Source organism: Lates calcarifer, linkage group LG2, assembly GCF_001640805.2.
Source record: "Lates calcarifer isolate ASB-BC8 linkage group LG2, TLL_Latcal_v3, whole genome shotgun sequence".
NCBI classification, from domain to species: domain Eukaryota; kingdom Metazoa; phylum Chordata; class Actinopteri; family Centropomidae; genus Lates; species Lates calcarifer.
Window position 1 is genome coordinate 3,711,522 of NC_066834.1, and position 19,642 is coordinate 3,731,163.

The 19,642-nt window shown below is 41.5% G+C and overlaps 1 protein-coding gene across 2 annotated transcripts in view; it reads right to left on the reverse strand.

Annotated features, from left to right (window-relative positions):
- ankrd11 (ankyrin repeat domain 11) overlaps positions 1 to 19,642 on the reverse strand; it is a 91,251-nt gene that overhangs the window by 60,907 nt on the left and 10,702 nt on the right. For both annotated transcript variants that reach the window (XM_018683149.2, XM_018683147.2), the window contains exon 2: positions 7,731 to 7,810. The gene's annotated coding sequence lies outside the window, so the exon portion shown is untranslated. The remainder of the gene's footprint in view (positions 1 to 7,730; positions 7,811 to 19,642) is intronic.

Below are 19,642 nucleotides of genomic sequence, written 5' to 3' on the forward strand. Positions count from 1 at the left end.
ATGCTGACAAGTTTGAGTACTCTTGCAAAGCTTTTTTTTTTTATATAAAGAAGGAAAGGTTTTCCAGATGGCCTTCAACAAGATACTTGTGCCTTGGGCCAAAGACCTGGCCAATAAATGTAAGTGGTGAACATCTGAGAATGTCTTTAGTATTTTACTACACTACACTACAACACTACAACAATTTTTGAGCAAGAGCACCCATTTTCCTCTCTGGAAATACCTTTCGACAGCTTAAAGAAGAAATGAATCACAATATAAATATATTTAAATACTCATATTCTTTCATCGTTACCCTTGACAGAAAAGGGTAAAAGTGTGATTAAAGCATTAACATGTTTTGCTGTAGCTCGACTTGAGTCGGTTAATACTTGTAAATCTCCAGAAAGGTGTGTGGTAGCCTACAGGACAGGACATTTTCTTTGCTTCATTACACAGATGTCCTCTATAAACTTGTTCAGTCATCAGTGCCCAAAAGGAAGGAATTTATATTTGAAGTACTTGGTCTAATAAAGGTGCCCGCTGTCTGCCTGTGACCATACAGTGGCATGAGGGCGATACTGACTGATCTGAGCTGTAGCACACATTTTCTCTCTAGCTAACGTCTCCATTATCTACAAGAATCAGCATATATCTTGTGTTTCACTGTGGTTTGCTGAACAAGCTAGCAAACAAACATCTCCCAGGGAATATACATCTGCTAACTTGATTTTTCCAGTTATACAGCTAGTTGACCAATCAGCTGTAGCCTTTTGAACATCTTAATAACCTACCTGCATATCTCAAATGTTCATCTAAGATGTGAAATTGCGTGGATCATTTTTTGATATCTGTCCTTGGCAGGTAAGCTACAGTTACCAGTTTGTTTACATTGTGTGTCTGTACCGCTGCAGGCTCAGCTGTCAGTCAAACACGTACACTGGCCCACCAACTCAGAAGCCTAGAGGCCAAAGGCACATTTCTGATGTATCTCTAACAACATTTCTCCTCCTTTCGACTTGACTCCAAGTGTAAAAATGGGCTCCGGGTGGTGTTTGTGAGTATAGCGCTAGTGAAGTGTGAACCATTATATAAGCTTATCTATTCTGTCACAATGGCATGAGATGGACGACCGCAGATGAAGTGCCCCCTGTGTAGATACACAATTACATGCCACTGATGTGTTGCTTTTGGTAAAAGTATTTAAGACAACATGGGTAATTTGAGAGATTGAGCATCCTGGCTCTGGATATGCTGACTCTGATAATGACCTTACATAATATACAACAACCTGTTTGCAGTGTTTACAAAACATCTGCAATAACTGGAGGATTCTTCCTCTGATTACAATCACATCCAAAGCGCATATAAACATTGAACGTCACATGCTCCTAATTTGCTTTCCCTACCACTTCCTGCAACTACAGCAAGACTTGTCTCCACTAACCTAACTTATACCTATACCTACAACATCTAAAAATAAAATGATATGGCTACAATAAGAGAAATAAGCTTGATAGATGGTTAAAAGGAAAAAAATCCCTGCATATGAACACTATTCCAGTTATGGGACCTCGATGAAATGGATATACATGCCTGAACCCATCCATGCATTGTGCACAGCCGGACAGCTGCAGGGAATCAAAGGCAAGAACATAAAGGCAGGGGACAACGGTGTACACTGCTGCAAACACCATCATAAAAGAGCATGTTGTCACTGAAAGGAGAGGTTGTCTGATGAAGGAACACCTGGTTAGGGAGAAGCCCAAACCTGCTGAGCCCTCAGTTATTACGCATGTGTATTTAAACAACACAACAAAGAGACCTGCTCCTGTACAATATACTGAACCGGATTTGCAATTGTGAAGTTAACACAGGAGGACTTGTTTAGATGGCCTATGTTGAGGTGTGTGTGAGTGAATAGGAAAGAGACAGAGAGGGGCGTGCAGACTTACAGTGTGTCAGACAACAAGGTCAGCCCATCCCAGGAGAGGTGTTGGCTTTCTAACAGAGTACAGCTACTTGAAACCAAGGTCAGTGCTCTGTGGCTGTGAGAGGGACAGGGGAGTGGGGCCAGACAGGGACAGCTTTGCCACATGGCCTGTGTATAGGTTTGATGTACCGTGCATGCTGTATGAGTGTGTAACTGTGTTTTCGGGTATGTGCGTGTGTGTGTACATGTGTGCATGTGCGCCTTCAAATTGATGGAATTCAGACCTCTGGCAGAAAATAAATAAATAAATGAACGAATAACATATCCACACCCATTCAGGGCTGAATTTCCTGAAACCAGATGCCTTTCTGACATAAACAAATCAGAACAGAGTCCATTATCGCAGCCATTATGACCAGAAACCGTAGAGTAGGGATCTTAGCTCTCCACTCATTCAACCTTTAATAGCCCTTTGCATGGTTTTGACTGCCTTCCTAGAAAAAGAGGCCTATTGACTAGTATTGCACTTTGATACAGCAAAGGATTAGAGCAGAGTTTCCCATAGAAACTCAGCACAGTCAAACACATGGTTAAGTTTAGCAATTCAAATTGCTAATCCAGACTGAGCTCTTACACTCTGATGTGGAGACATAAGGAAGCACAAGTCCCTTAGTTAGAATGTACGCTATTGTCTTCAGTTGTGATCATGAGTGGACTGGAGCATTAGCAAGGCAAAGAAGGAATACATATATTATCATATATACCAATGGTACAAATGTCAGTTAATTCTAGTACACTATGTTGACAGGATAAAGTCAGTGAAAATATGTGTCCTTGCTTGTGTAATTCTCAGTGAGATCTGAGACCCTCTGAGAGCTGAAAAACATGAATAAGTTTTGTGTTTGTACATAAAACCAACACCCAACACTTATCTTTGTGCTCAACATCTACAGGGACTGAATGAGGGCTTTGGGATGGAGCTGGATGATGGTTATTGGATGGACAATCAAAACCAAACTGTGTAAAGAGGGAGGGCTACTTCAATGTTATCTTATCCCCCCCCCCCCCCAACCCCCCCTTGGACAAGGGCCTAGCAGCTCTAAAATTAGCCGTCACATCTAAACACAGTCTTTGGTGTAGCAGCTACTCTTTGATGGGAACTTGGCTCATGGCTGACGCACTGAGAGCTCACTCTAGCTCATCTCAAAATGCAGAGATGAAGCCAAGATAGTATACAAATGCAAACTAGAGACAAACAGTCCTAAACTGTCCATTTTTACATTTAGATTGGAAGTTTTAGGATGAAGTTATCAAAGGTGACACTGAAGTAGCCTGCTACAACAGTAGAATAAACTTTTCATTATAGATCACTATTCGACAGAATGTATATTATCAAACTATATGCATGTATATTATGAATTCAAAATAAATTATTATTAGATGCAAAATTTAGGTGGCCTTAGATGACAACGACAATTAACAGAATCTGAATCATATTTTCAAGTGATGTGAATGTTGTTACTATATTGTGTTACTCTATTAAAAAATACTAACTTCAACCAAATAATCCAATCAGTATTTTTTCACTAATTACAAGTAACCAAAAAACTAGAGTGCCATGACAAGATTTGTGAGAGGACAACTTGATCATATGGGTGTGCCACAAAAAAAGAAATAAAGGAGGAGCTGCTGTACATATATAGAAGTGATGCTTAAGATCAATTACCATTACAAGAGGAGAAGGGAGTGGACATGACTCAACGAGGAGACTGACATGAAACAGGCTACTTCTTGAAAATACAGGGTTCCAGCCTCTGATAGAATAAGTAGACAGTAGAAATCATGGCAATTCATAGACCACCAACATTATAAAGCAGCGGTGAGCCTAAATCAGTCTAACCATCAGGTACAGATGCTGTTTGTGCGTGCATGTATTAACGTGTACTTAAGCTTGTGGTAAACAGTACCTGGGAAGTAACCTCCCAGCAAGAGCAGAAAAAGAAATCCTGATGAAAAGAAACCAACATCCTGTGCTCACGGATGAGATGCAGATGCATAGATACCACTACTGTTATCCACATTTGTTTATCCACATTATTTGTATTTATATTTTGATAGCAGGAGGGACTTACATGTAAATAAAATGTTTACAGTATCACATGGCTTTTATAACCCTTACACACTTATGCTTTCTTCAACATAGACATAACTAACCAAAGCCTGAAGAATCTTAAACGAGAAAGAAATGTCCAACCTACTGCTTCTACCATGATTACAGACATGCTATTAAAATACCTTATAAACCTGGATTAAAATCAGGAGAAACAAATACGTGTTTTGATTTTTTAATGGGAACAATCGCCACTACTCATATTCCTAACACCAAGTGTTTTTACTCTCTGTCTTTATCATTTCACTACTGAAGTTATTTGTCATCTCTCTACAGCAAATTCCCAACTCCATAGAAGGAAGAATACAGAAATAAATAACAAGCCAAGGAATCAGTACCGCAAGATGTTGTACATATAACTGCCGCCATGTACTGCTATTTATCCTTTTCACTCTCACGCCTACGAGTTACTTCTACTCGCTCAGAGTGCTAACTGGTCTGAACCTCCATTACACAGAGCACACTGGCCTCCCACTCCCACCCTACTAACAGTGGCAGCCTGCCAGGTGGGGAAGAGTGTATGTGTGTGTGTGTGTTTGTGTCAACTGTACAGGACAATGGCACAAAAACAAGGAATTAGGGAATACTTACAAACCATCTCATAACCTGTCAACATGGAGAAATTTGGCATAGAGCTCAAACACTCCACAAATGAACTCTAACCTTCTGTGTAAACATTGGGCATGCTGATGTGGAACCCCTGGGCAGACAGTAAAGCATAGTACTGCGTTCCCTTGCTTCCCATCTCCCTGAAACTGTATGACCTATGGCAGACCTCAAATTCCTCTGCCTAAGATGTGAGCTCCCTGCCATTCAGCTTGCTATTAGCGTATTTCACCGCACTCCATGCCACAGTGCCTTGCCTGTTCCCTGCAAACAGACTCCCTCTATACGGCATCAGTATGCAGCCTGCCTAAGGGGGAAGAGGAGGAGCAGCAGAGGGGAGGAAGAAGGGAAGGTTGGGAAAACAAAGCCTCTATAGTCGTCTCTCCAGCCGGGCCAGGCCGAGCCGCACTAGCGGGGGCGAGTTATGTAATGTGACTGGCAGGGCCCGCTTCCCTGTTCAGAGCTGCCGCACACACTAATACCCACTGAGGAACAAGCCCTGCTTTGGAGGAAGAGGAGGAGATAGAGGGAGAGCTGTGAGGGAATCAGTGGAGAAGGTGTGATTACAAGAATTTTAGCCTTTCATCTGTACCAAATCGAACACACAGACATCTCCCCTCTGAGCTCATCTGCTGAAAGATAACAGGAATGATATCAGCACAGCTGATGGCTGACTACAACAGGAGACACCACTTTCACACAAAACGCCTGTGTATGACATGCAAAAATGATACACATTCAACACACGATGGCTGCTAATATCAGACAGATATCTGTACCAGCTAAATAAAAAATGTTTCTAACTCACACAAGCCCTGGGTCTACGACTGTAGCTCCACGTACATCACTGCTTAACTGTACATTCATACCAGTTATTTGTAACAATTTAATGTGCCAAACAAAGTATACACGTGTAGTGTAGTGCAGATGGTAGAAGCTCTTTATTCAGTCATGTTCCGAAAACATAAAAACGTTATGCTTATTATGTAACATTTTCTGCTCTACAATCGAGTTCACGCATCTCTGCAATACAGCATAGGAGAGTGTATGTGAAAGGGTTTCTGGTCACCACTAATGACTTCTACATTAGTACATTACAGTAGTTCTATGTTCATGGTTTCATACTAGAGCATAGCGTTGTCAAGGCCACATTAAACCCCGGTAAGGGGGCAGGTATACAGGCATGAGCTCATGAGGCTGGGAGGAAGTGGCACCGAGATAGTCTTGTAGTGAAAGAGAAATACAGAGAGAAGAAAAGGATGAGTGATCACCAGACACCCCAGTCAGTTCTGCTAACCACAGAGCCCAGGTGGAGGATTTAAAACAGTTAAAAATAAAAGTCTGATTCTGATTTACTGAGCTGCTTGCCTGGAAACCATGTGACTGGCATCACATGAGGAGAGGGAGGAGGAGAATGGGAGAGGGTTTGTGTGCACATCAAATATGTGTGTGTGTGTGTGTATGTGTCCAAGCCCCATAGCAGCATGTATTCCACCCTTGGCACCATAATAAGCTTTGTGATCAGTTTCCTTGGTTTCCACTGACAGTAAGCAGATATAGGCAGCTCAGAGAGGTAAACAGTAGCAGCTTTTGCTGGTGCACAGCCACAGGCGCACAGACACAAGAGAGGTGGGTGGGAGGAGAGTAACAGAGTCGGAGACAGAGTGAGAGAGATGAATTTGTGCAGAAGAACAGGAGATGAGCCAGCGTTGCAGCTGTTGGTCAGGGCCATAGGCAGTCGAGACATTGATCACTAGGTCACTGATCATTTTCTTGATGATATGTTCTGTGACAGAATATTGGATCACAATTTTGCAATGTCAGTATACGTCCTTCCCTACCATTCAGGCAGTGCCTCTGTACTGAATGCAATCAATGATTGCAACATTCAAGTAAAAAGCTTTCATTTCTATCTTATCGCTGAATGGTACTTCAACTCTGCCATGGCCATTTAATTCCCTGCTACTAAGTAGCATGTTTGCTGACAGAAATGTGAACAACTATGTCCTTCATCAAGCTGTGGCTTGTATACAAGAATAGGACTCTGCATACATGATGCTGAATTTTACATGATCATGACTTTCAGTTACACTCACATTAACCATCAGGAGGAGTGTATGCAATGTAGAAGTGAGTGAGATAGAGACAGGGTAATGGAAGGCTTTTGTTAGACACATGCTAGTTCTGCACTACAGAAGCTGTGACCTACTTTTCAGTCTCTGACATGCACGCGCCTGTGCATGTGCACACACTCACACACACACACACACACACACACACACATATACAGATACAGACACAGACACACAGCCTCTGACAAAGGGACAGGAAAGCAGAGGTTAGGCATGCACTAAGCCCTGTTCTTAATACATGCATTCCAGTGGATAGAGCTCAATGCTGCTGCGCTTTCAGCTTGCCTGTTGGTACAAGCAACTCCTGCACACACAGTCTCCTGCATGACTGACAATAAAGGGTAGAGCCTGATGCTTGTAGAATGTGAGCACATATGTATACAAGTACAACCACGTACAGATAGTCTTTCTTTCAACTGGTTAAAAAGAAAAAAGAAAAACACACACTAGACTGGTTGTTTGGTTTAACAAGAGGTACTTGAGCTGCCTGATGCTCCTGATGTTCCCATTACATCATTTACTAAGCTAAAGAAATTTTAAATGTGAGACATGAAACATACGTCTTCACATGTCATGGTTGACACCAACATAAACCACATTTCAGAACAACTCAGTTGAAGGATGTTAAAAAGATACAAGTACAAATGTGATGTTTCTATGCTGTGCTCTCAAGTTGCTTTGTTCACAAGAATACACGCCCCCCCCACACACACAAAAACACACTCTCACACCATAAGGTACTGCATCACAAATATCATGATGCCACCACACCACACATATGAAGAAAAACAAGGCCAAAAACGTCTGTTAAAGAAACAAGTGTTTTACTGTCTAAATGAGAGTGGCCTTAAAAGGACCGAGTATCAGCCTGATGATTATATTTTCAAAAAGATGTTATTCGTCAACATACCGATTCCATGGCTGTGGGAGAATGTCAGTGGGCTAAAATCCAACTAGAAAAACACCTGCCGCTGCAGAGTCCACAGAATCCTGAAAAACAAGATGGAAACAAAACCAAGCATTAATTACTAGGACAGCACAAACAGTTTCGCATTCCTTATGACAGATAGATATTGGGGTGCAGGCAGAGGGCCATGTTTCTCCTCTCAGGATTGGTTCTCCCACTGTTCTCTGGCAAGCTGAGAAAGGCCTGTGAAAGAAAAGGGTGCAGAGGCACTGACATGCAGTGAGGCATTTCATTCCTTCGAACCTTTATCCAAAATAACCATGCTCTGCACCCAGTCCCTGCTTCTATGTGGTCATGATCGCAAACGTACTTTGTCTTGTCCTGAACTGTATGTACCCAAGCAAAGTGAATTAGGTATAGACAAATTATTAGCTTGCCAATATGTATGGGCTGATATGTGATGGAAGATTTACCTGCTGATAACCCCATATAGGAATGTAGACAATCCAAAACATTGTCTTTCTTGTGACAGAGCATAAATGGAGCTGGGAAAGGTTTGCTGTTTGAGACAACTCCTCACAACCTTTTTGCGAATTAAGCGTCTGAACCAGAAAATAAAGATCAAACAATTAATGAAATGGCACGATGGCATTTCTGAGATATGACAGCGTGGCCAGAAATGCAGTAACAGATTCAGTAAGCGACTCATGAGTTTGACGTACCTATAGACATACAGATGAGACTTTTTCCTCACCCAATTCTAAAATTAGGCCACCTTCCGATACAGAGTCACAATTTGGCTACAAAGGCTACAACTATGTTGTGTAACTATTAGAGATGTGAGTACACCAACAACCTTTTAAGGCTTTTTGCAATTCTGTCAAATCATTTGTGATAATACTTAATTTGTCATCATGTTTGATGGGCTGTAAAAGAACCTGCAGAACATATACAGAGGACTCCCAAAGTCCATGAACTGACCCAGTAGTGTTCATTACACAGCAATATTTAGCTGGGTTAGTTGAAATTATAAATGCATAAGACCCTCAGAACACTTCCATATCTGATCCACAATAAGTAGCCAAATGGAGCATGAAACATCCCAACCAAAACATCCCAACATAACCAACATCCAAGCCCTGCTAATGTCCCTAACCTGCCAGGCTGGTGGCCCTTCCCCCAGTCCCCTCCCAACTATGAGGACAAGGATTTATCAGGATTTAGGAGGCGGGACATGGGAGGGTATTTAACAGAGGCCCATTGTCAGGCTAAACTGGTAACATTCCAGTGAGTACTAGATCCCCCGAGCCCCCCTCCAATTTGAACCCACATTTGTTCCATCAATCTGGTTTTAAGGCGTCACAAGGGGACTGAAGACCAATCGTCAGTAGCAGCTAGCTGTCAGGTTTAATACCATTTAAAAAACAGTACTTACAAGTCCCTGGGAACTGCATTTTACCCCACTATCTTTCATAATGAGTAAGTGCTTATTTATTATTTCTAAGTGTTCATTTCTATCTCGACGACAGGATAATATCAAGGAGGACCTGTGTGGAGGGTTTTACGGGATGGAGTTCAAAGGCTGATAGTACAGGCAGGGTGGCAGGTGGGTACGCGGGACAGGATTAAGGCCAGACCTCACTGGGATGGCCTAAGTGATAAGGAGGATGATGGTTAGATGCATATGTGTTTGTTCTGAAGTGGAACCTGTGGGGCTTTCCCAGCGGGAAGCACAGGATTGACGGATTGTAATAATCCAGCCAGGAAGCAGAACACTACCCTCCCAACAGAGTTTTGGATACAGCACACATCCCCCTTGACGATCACCGATGAAAACTGACAAGAGACACAGTTTTAACTGAGAACTGTATACTATTAAAGGCACGGATACACCAACAAACATAACACTGAAAGAAAATCCACAAACTTTTGGTAGACTAAGATTAGCCTCTAAATTATGGATAATAGTGAGACAAGCAAAAGCTGTAAATTACACCTTTATTACGAAATCACTGTTTTCAAGGTATACCATTTCCTAACATACAGACATAATACCAAGCAAAACAAGGAGCAGAAAGACAAAAAAAGCTTGGTATTATTATACAATGATATTTCTACACTGACAACAACTGTCAGGAAATTAAATAAAACTGGAGCAACTTTGAATAAGTACATCAATGAAAACCATGTCTAAACTGGATATTTTGTTATTGCAGAGGATGAAGAAAGGCTGTGTTTATCTCCTCCAAGTTTTCTCCCTGCAGCAGAACCTGACTGACACTGACACTATTTTTTCATTTTACCTTATAGAACCTCACAGGGCACCATAAAACACTCCTTCCACATTCCTCTGCCCACATGAACGGAGATGCACAAGATAGCATTACTGATAGTAAAGAGATACACTTCAGGAATGGATTGCACCCATTCTTTGCAGGGTGAAACTTAGTCTAGTTAAAACTTCAGTGTCAGAATTATTGGGAGATGCTATGCCTGACCACACTGTGACTTCATGAAACTGACAATCTGACATTTATAATCACTTCACAGAGTGACTGGCCAGCTGTGTAGAGGTGAGAAAGGAGCCAGGGTTTTTAACTTCTCCGTTAAGCAACAATTTCTGTCACTTTTCATGTGTACAACTAAGCACCATATGTCATTATCCCCATATTTATAATGATATTATGTACCCATATACCCATCCTCATGATTGCTGGCCTTTCACCCTGCCTTCGAGTGTGGTCGTTCAGAATAGCTATTCAGACACTTGCACCTTCCAATGAGTTTGGACGTGTTGTAAGAGGTAGTTGTTCTCAAGTACACCAAAACCCTCATGTTTCCTCAAGAATGTGGTCCTTGTATTTATTCAAATGGTAAATAATATCTTTGTCAAACAAGTTTCTGCAAAATGCTTCTGCGTGCATGCATATTAACCCATTAAAAGGATGCAACATACTTGTGTATATCTGAAAAATGACTGAATTTTTACCTCTGAACAAGCAACCTGTCAAACAGAACTGTGTTGACAAAAAAATCTCCAACTAACCCAATATGTTTACAGGGCTGGAGTGGTTGCACACTGGGTGGCATTGACAGACTCCTAAGTAATGGTTGCTTCCTAGCTAATTAGCTTTGACTAAGCTACACCAGGAGAGAATGAGAGGACACATGTGTAGCACACACACACAAAAACTGCCAAATTTACACAAAACATCAATTACATCCCCTATCAGATGAGACAAAAAGTCAGAAACTACAATGCTGAAGTGTGTACAAAATCTAATCTATACGTGCTATGTAATATTTGTGCACAACACTAATGCATTGGAGCTGAAGAGATGAAAGGCCAAACCCCTGCTTAAAGTTCGGTTCCATTTAACCATAACCTTATGTCAAAAGCCTGCCTCCACACTGGAAATGCAGCCAAACATTCAGCATTATTGTGCGTAATCACAGCAAATTTCTAGTTCTCCATCACCATGACAACATGTCTGCATATTTAATTCTTCTGCATGTTCACTAGACATGTCCCTGTTATCTAACAGCTGAAATATGAGCAGTGTGTTTTAGAGGGCTTAACTAAACTCATCACAGCACTGAATGTGTTGCCATATATTGGTGAGGAACAGAACAGAGTGTGAGCCACAGGACAGTAAGCTAGCATATATGTATAAGTCAAGGCAGTTGCCCTACAAGCTCTTCAAAACACTGCTGTAAGTGAGAGAGCTGGTGAGACAAACCCTGGTTTTAACAGTGACCTTCAACAAGAATCAGAGGCTGTCTTTGATGCTGACAGACTAAGACTGCAGATAAGGATAAATCTCTTCACTAGAGCTCAGGGAATGGCATTGCACTGAGTGACTGAAACATTTGGTTGCAGCAAAACAGAGCCAATTGCTAGTTGGTTTTACTTATTTAACCGCTGCAACAGCTGTATCAACACCACAAACGTCCTACTATTTTAACCTACCATGCCTAGAGCTCACTGTGTGCTCCTAGCATGGAGGGTTATAATATCGGGCTTATGAGGTGGAGTGACACCCAGGAGATTATTGGGAAAGCTGAATATTAAGGAAAGATGTACTTGTAGTAATAGACAAACCAAAACCTGCAGACAGCTAACAAGACCTCCTAGCGGGTAAAAATAATTGAATGAAGAGACTGCTGGTTTCACAATCATGACCACTGGTGACACATGCCATTTGTGTGTGTGCAAAAGAGGCACAAATCCCCTTGGCACTGTGGTATTAAGGAGAAGACAGGGGCTCTGATGCTGGCTTCAGGAAACAGGCATCTTTTGTCCATCATTTGGCATCTGATTACAGGAAAAGCTTCCATTTCCACAAACTGGAAGCCTGTGGAAATGGAAGCAGTATTATGTCTAAATGTGAAGTCTGGACTGTATAACACAAACACAAAAACATAAACCCCCCAGGGCTACAGAGCACCTCTCCAGTCAGTCCTGTGTCTGGCTGACCTATCAGAGAACAGATCAGAGCCAGCTGAAAGGCGACCTGGAACAACAGCACTGACCTCTGTCTGATTTCATAAAGCCTGTCACAAGCTCCGTACACGTCGTGCAGGGACATTCATTCACGCTCACACTGCAGTCTTTGCAGCACAGTAAATCATCTTGAACAAAATTCACAGGCTAGCTGAATTCTGTGGAGTTCACGTTCAGGACAGAGTAAGCATTGGACTGGAAATGTTGACAGAATCTCAGCAAAACAAAATGAACATGCAGTGGTGTTGAATAAAATAAAGCACGTTTACCCAAAGCACCCTGGTGATAAACCTCTGAAATCTAACATTTTACACTAATCAATGAGTGTAAGGTTGGGTTCAGACAGACTTTAGCCCTGTGTGAAAAACGCAGCCTCCTTATTGATTTGAATGAGGCCACTCTGTCTATGCAGTGAACGTGCCAATGCAGAGGTCTCCAGCAGTAAAATCCAGGACCGTCCAGCATAAAAATTAAACATGGCTCAACTGTTGCTGGAACGCTATGGGATATCACCTGGCAAGGTGCTGTGCTGGGCAATCAAATATGTGCAAGCTCACACTCCTGGCAGATTACTTTGTAATGTGAACTCTGTATTTCTATTACTACTTTGCAGTTGTTGTGACTAAAGATATAATAGTTGCTGCTGCTGCTAACATTCCAGAGGGGCAAAATAAAAAAAAGAATCATTCACATTAATGCAATAATACTGTCACAGCAACATGTTTCTGATTCATTAAAATATTTCAAATTAACTTTAATTACTGACATTTAAAATAGACTAAATACTCAAAAAGTCAAGGAGGGAACAAAAAATAATAGTGTTTGTAATTAACCAAATTTTAAACGTGACAAATCACCAACTGTAAAATACCTGTATACTGTAGTATACTGTATACTGGGCAATACACTGCCTATATTATCCAAATAAACAATGGCAAAGAACAGCAGCTTCATATAACAGCCTGGGTTCTGCCTGCAGTATGTCAAAGCATCAGGTATCAGAGCTTATTGTAATATCCTCACTAATTAGATTCAGTCATCTGCTCTTCTGTGCGCAAATACTGGAGGGGAAACCTGACACTGGGGGGTGTGGGGAGACAGGTGGAGGGGTGGGGGGTGGGCAGGGGGAGGAGAGAGAAAAAGAGATGCACACCACACCTCTCCTCTTCAAAAACATCTACATTATTGATAAAGCCTGGCTTCTGCAGGGAGGGACCACAGCACACTGATCCTCCATATCTCCAGCATGAGCAACCAACACAGACAGCACCGTGACAGCTCTATCTGAATCAGTTTGTCTAAAGACCAAACACACTAGTGTGAGATAAAGCGTCGGCATAGAAGATGGCAATGAGACGTAATATAAAGCAAATGCAGAGAGGAGGATGAGAAGGGGTGAGGGATGGAGTTTTAAAAAAATGTCTAGATAACGAAGATAAAAAGGTGAGTCTGTCAGAAGCTGGGATGGGTGGATACCAGCTGAACAACAAACCAGCTAAATAAAAGCCTGATATTAAATTAAGGCAGAGAAGTGCGGGGAGGAGGAGGGGATAAGGGCTGCAATGAGACGGAGCAGCAACAGCAGCAGTACTCGTGACACAGTTAGCGACAGCGCTTGTTTGTTCAGCACAGCCATGCCGCGGCAAGCTCGGCTCACACGCTCACTCGCTCAGCTCTCCCTTGCTATGAATCTTCTGCTGTTGTCAAGGTAACAAGCTCTCTGGACTGGGGGAAAAAAACCTTCACATTCAAAAGATGTCTTTTCAAATGCTGGCCTCAACCTGAAACTTGCATGTGTTCTCAATATACAGCCGGTACAGTTGAAGGTATCTTCAGCTTGGCTGTGCAACAAAGGCAAACACTTCTCCACTTTCCATGGAATCTAAACATTTCCAGTCCATACTGTAACACTGACGCTTTTCTCTGATGTAGCTGGAATGGAAATGAAGAGCAACAACGACAACACAGCACTCACTGGAACATTCCTAATAATGCGGTTCAAAGATGCTTCATTAAAATTGATCAATTAAATTAATCCTGGGCATTAACAAGACAAAAGCTAAACCAATAAGTATCTTGCTCACTGAGTACAATCTTTTCCTACTAGGTGAAACATCCATGGGATTGCACCTAGTTACTCATCACAGGGATTCACATAAACAAATAAAGGTATAAACTGAAAGGCACTGAAGTTGTACTTGTATATTACGGCCAATTGCAGCCTGGGCTGGGAGGAAAATAGTGCAATTTCGCAGGATTTGTTACATGTTAGGTCCTTAAGTCTGTTACATTTTGAAGTCCAATTTAAAGACTGTAAACTGAGATTGTTCCACTCTGGTTGAATTTGAATATGTAACGTTATTAGGGCTTAACAAGTAATACAATGGTGTTCCACCATCATAGTCTCGTGTTATACTCTGTTGACATAATATGACCAAACTACAGTGCTCAATGCATATTAGCATGCAGCCTCAGCACACAGTGCACATAATATCATGGTATTAAACTTATGATTGATATCATCAGCATACCAAGAAATTCACTGAAGCACTCAGCTCTATTATTAAATACAATTCTTCAAATGCACATGCAAAAACAATTGAAGAAGCAGAGTAACAGCACTTAAAATTTAACTTTGGGAATGGCAGAATCATTACTGCTTTAATGGCTTCCATCCAACTGATTCAAACATAATGCTTTCCTCTCAGCAAATATAGTGTGCTATCTTCCTACATATTTCTCCTTTTAGGACCAGCAGTTATGTTAATTTAATCGTTTAACCCTCTATTGTTGTGGGACAACACTTTTCTATGAAGTGTTAGAGATTATTATTTGAAAGCACAGCTACTCTTCAAACCCTCTTGTATATGATTATACACACTGTACATAAACAAGAACAACTTGGAGCAGTGTTAGAGCAGCAAGGGCCAGAAATGCTGCATAGACAAAACATGTGAACGCAGAGGGGGCCAAGCAAGGAGCCTGGCTTTGGATGTAATATGTAATTAATGTTGACGACCGAATTAACTCTGACGTTAAGACAAATCAGGTCTGTATTTGCCAAGCCACATCAGCAGCCAATCTATAAGCTATCAGTTCCACCAATTATATGGGTTTGAAAACATACTTTAAAAATGATCATATCAAACGATCATGCGTACATTTGCTGTCAACTGCCTACTCTCACACCAGTCATTCCTGCACTTACACAAACACTTTCTCTAAACAAGTGGCGTTAATGTCACTTTAGTCCATTTCAGATACTGAACTTGCAACACTGCTGGCTTCAAATACATACGTCAAGTCCACTCGGCTGTAAGACGCACGTCAAAGCAGCCTCTCCTATTTTTTTCCATATAAGCAAACACATCAGCATCAATGAGGCGTGGGCTTGACTTGCTGCCCTGCAAAAGAATATGCCACTATCCTAAACACTGGTTAATGCTATTCTAAAGCAATGATTCTTTTCACACTTGCTCTCTCATCTAGCACATCCCAGCTACTCTATGCTGATTTCTTCTCATCAAGTGATATGGAAAACAATATACCAGGGTAGAAGAGCAAAGGCCTGAATGATGCATCTCAAGACAGTCAAGGCACTCCTTTCTATAACGTTGGACCTTCAAGACTATTAAATACCTCCAGGTATGCATGCATGCTTGCACACATACACACGAATACACACACACAGGCTTCCAGTATCCATCTTTTCAACTAGAAAACAGAAAACAATCACATCATTCAGTCTTGCTGTAGCAAAGTAACACTATTTGGAAATAGTCCTGCACTATGAAAATTAGTAAAGATACAATTTGTTTATTGTAATTCTGAAATGTACTTGTTTCTTACATAGTAGAGCTGTTGTAGTTTAGTTTCACTTAGCTAGGTCACAACAACCAACATTTTTTGCTCATCTTCCTTTGGAGACCATGTACATACAATAATAAACAAGAATACAGCACACATTCTCACTAATGCCAATACCTGCTCTGCAGTGTCTGGTTGGCACACTGACTGCATATAATGCTATCCCTAATCATGACATAGCATGGTGAGGTAAGGACTGGGATGTGACACTTGGGCCTCTGGGTATTACTTGTTAAATGCTTGCAAAACAGTCAAAACAATGGCTAGCATCTTAAGATTATATTTCAGTAGCAAAGTTGCATTCAGTCATCTTGCACCCGAATATTCAGTGTTTTAAACAATGACAATATACAGTAAGTGAGGGCCAGCCAGCCTATTCACTGACACTGTGATTTGATTTTCTATCAAGAAAGCTTGCTCTGCCATTCAGCCTCTCACACAACCTGAGCGTTTCCAGTTCTGCCATTTGTCATTTTCTGTTGCCATGGTTGCAGTGAAAGACAGAGCTCTATGAATATTGGAAATGGAGGAGTAGCAGCACATGGTACATTATCGACATAAACACCCGCACATGCTCTAACACCACAGAACAAGTCGACTGTGTTGGTTCTGAAAGCCTGCGGCCATCCGTTCACCCACACAATTCTCTGCCAGTTAAAAAGTAGGCATTTAATAAATATCTCCAGCTGACACACATTGTCTCTACACACATACTAAATCATGCATCCATCCAGCTACAAAGCCTGCTCTCCAATTGCACGTAGGGATGTGCCACTCTGATTGCTATCTATGCAAATTCTGCATTCTTGATCAGTGATCAGAACGATTATTGGACAGCACAGAGCCACAGTGGAGGTGTGATACACAGTGATGCTGATGGTTCATGTTTTTCCTGTGAACCTGACATGCAGGCACAGCATGTGCGGTTAGCAATTCTCTAGATAACAGAAACTGCTTGGCTCAACGAACCCAGCTTGTTGCATGTGCAAGTGTTTGCGCATCACGCATGAGGCCACTGTCACCTTGACAAGGAGCCATTTCAGACCCTCCTTGTATTTTGCTGGGCTCGACTGGCCGTAACCCTCTTCTCCATTTTGACAGCCTTGAGCCACACACAAACAGTCTTGAGTTCCTCTCTGAGATTTCTCATCTTATCCTCATTGGAAACCTGTCTAAACACTAGAGGAGAGTGTGCATGAATTAAGACAGTGTAAAACTACTGCAAAGCACACAAGAGAGGGGAAATCACTGAAGTAGATTGTGGTTAGGCATGTATGGTATATAATAAGATAAGATAATACAACTCTCTACAGACTTGTCACTCAGTGTAACCATGCTATATAACAACATTATCTGGGGCTATCAGAGTTTACTTGAGCTACTATTATGAACACTGATCGCAGGCTGTAAACCATGAACATACACACACCCACTCGGGATGAGTGTTGTGTATGTTATTTTTTTCTCACTCCTTGGAGGGGGAGGACAAATCACATACAGGCCTTGTGCAGAGGGCTTTGATCCCTTAGATGAAAAGCAAGTGACAACTCTATCCACTCTCCTCTGTGGAGGTATGACTGCAGCCATGTGCACACTAGAGCAGAAATATAACAGAGTCTGGACAGTGGCCATTTAATACAATTACCTACTATGGATTTTTTTGTTTTAAGCAAGAAAAATTTACCATACAGACTGACAGCAGAAGAGCAGTGGCAGCAGTATGATACGGGGTAGCATATTACAAGATGCAGTTGGTTTGTGAGTACACATATGTTTTGGTTCAGCAAAATATCAGTGTCTCCCCTCACCTGATACATGTTTCTGTCTACCAATGTGCTTCGTTATTGAATCTATGGAAAGGAACAACATAGACATAGAGATAGTAAACAAGATCCTCCTCATTCTCAGCATTCAAAAATCAAGATGGATACCTTCTGATGTGGCAGCTGTAGCAACAAGAGTGCAACTCGATGAATGACATCTAAAATGCACCAGAAAAAAACATGTCTGTTGTGTGAACTGACCTTTCTAGTTGCATGATAAGTACAGTTAGCTTACGCACAAAAGAACAATCTCAATCACTTTCACGCAATCAGGTAGAGATTTTCATTTGAAAAAGAAAAGAGCACTCATCTCAGCAGTCCGTGTTGGTCAGCACATTAAGCTTAGGCAACACAATCTACCAGCAGAGAAAAACTGCTTGCTTACTATAAATATAAATATTTGGGACCACAGAAAGGACACGTCAAGACAATTATCCTGCATTTCTTTACACAAAATGCAGTAGACTAAATGCGGAAAAACACAAAGGCTGTCGGAGAGTGTGCGTAATTTACTATGATGTTTGTCAAAAGAAGGAAACAAGGCAAACAGTTAGGTCCAACGCCCTTCGCTTCCTGCAAGCAGTGCTTCCTGAGGAACCAGGGCTACTGCATAGAGGTGTAGATGGGGAGGAGACTGTCAGAAAGTGAGGGGGAGCGGGGAGACAAACATGTGAGGATGCAGTATGTGTACAGCTGGGTTCTGAGATGTGAAGATGAGAAGGAAAAAGATGGCAGAATCTAAGTAGAAGCAGAAGACGTGCGAGAACAGAGGTGTAGGGGTGTGGAAAGAGAGAGGACGGGGGGAGTCGAGCCAAGTGTGTGAGAGAGCAGCATAACAGCGCACCACAGGGCCGAGTTCAACAGACGATATAACCTATCCAAGAATCACAGAGGGTGATATGAGAAATTTTAATAGATAAGTCGCACATGAGTACAATGGACGTGTGTGTGTGTGTGTGTGTGCAAAACAGCTATGTGGAGATTGTGTGTGTGTGCCATAACCACACCTGCATAAATCAACATAGACATGCAGGAAAAGTATGCAAGGCTGGCAAAACAAAGGAAAGTGCAAGGGACAAGTGACCTGAAATCCCATTGCTCTATCAACCACTCCAAATTTAGCTCATATAGCTAAATAATTAAATAGGAAAAACATTCATAATAGAACAGTTGTAGCTTTAAATAGAATTCAATTCTGAACCCTTCAGTACAGAGGAGGTTCTTCCAAAAATGTCCAACAGTGGTGCCACATGGTCCACAACAACAGGCTCTATTTGGCTGATAACAACAAATGGGAAACTTAATGTAGTACCAACCAAATATATGTGGTAGTATAACAGCCTCTGACAAATACAGTGTAAAATGAAAGACTATAGGCAAAATATGTGCACATTTCAAACTTACAGGATATGTGTTTTTCAAAACTTAAAATCTAACATTTGAAGAACTGGCTACAAAAAATGAGGTTATTTTAATGCAGGGAGCTATGTTTGCTATCTGTCTTTGAGGAGTAATTTTCTGACTCCATAGACCATGAATGTAATGCTTTGTGGCAGCTAACTCTGATGTTTGTTTCCTCTCAGCAAGTCCATACCAACATGAAAGTCTTCTCAAACAAATCTCTAAACCTGTATTATCACAAAACTATAATGATGATAAGTAATTACGTACTGTGCTGAAATGAAAATAAACATGTGGTACCTCAAAGCTAGGAAAAATGT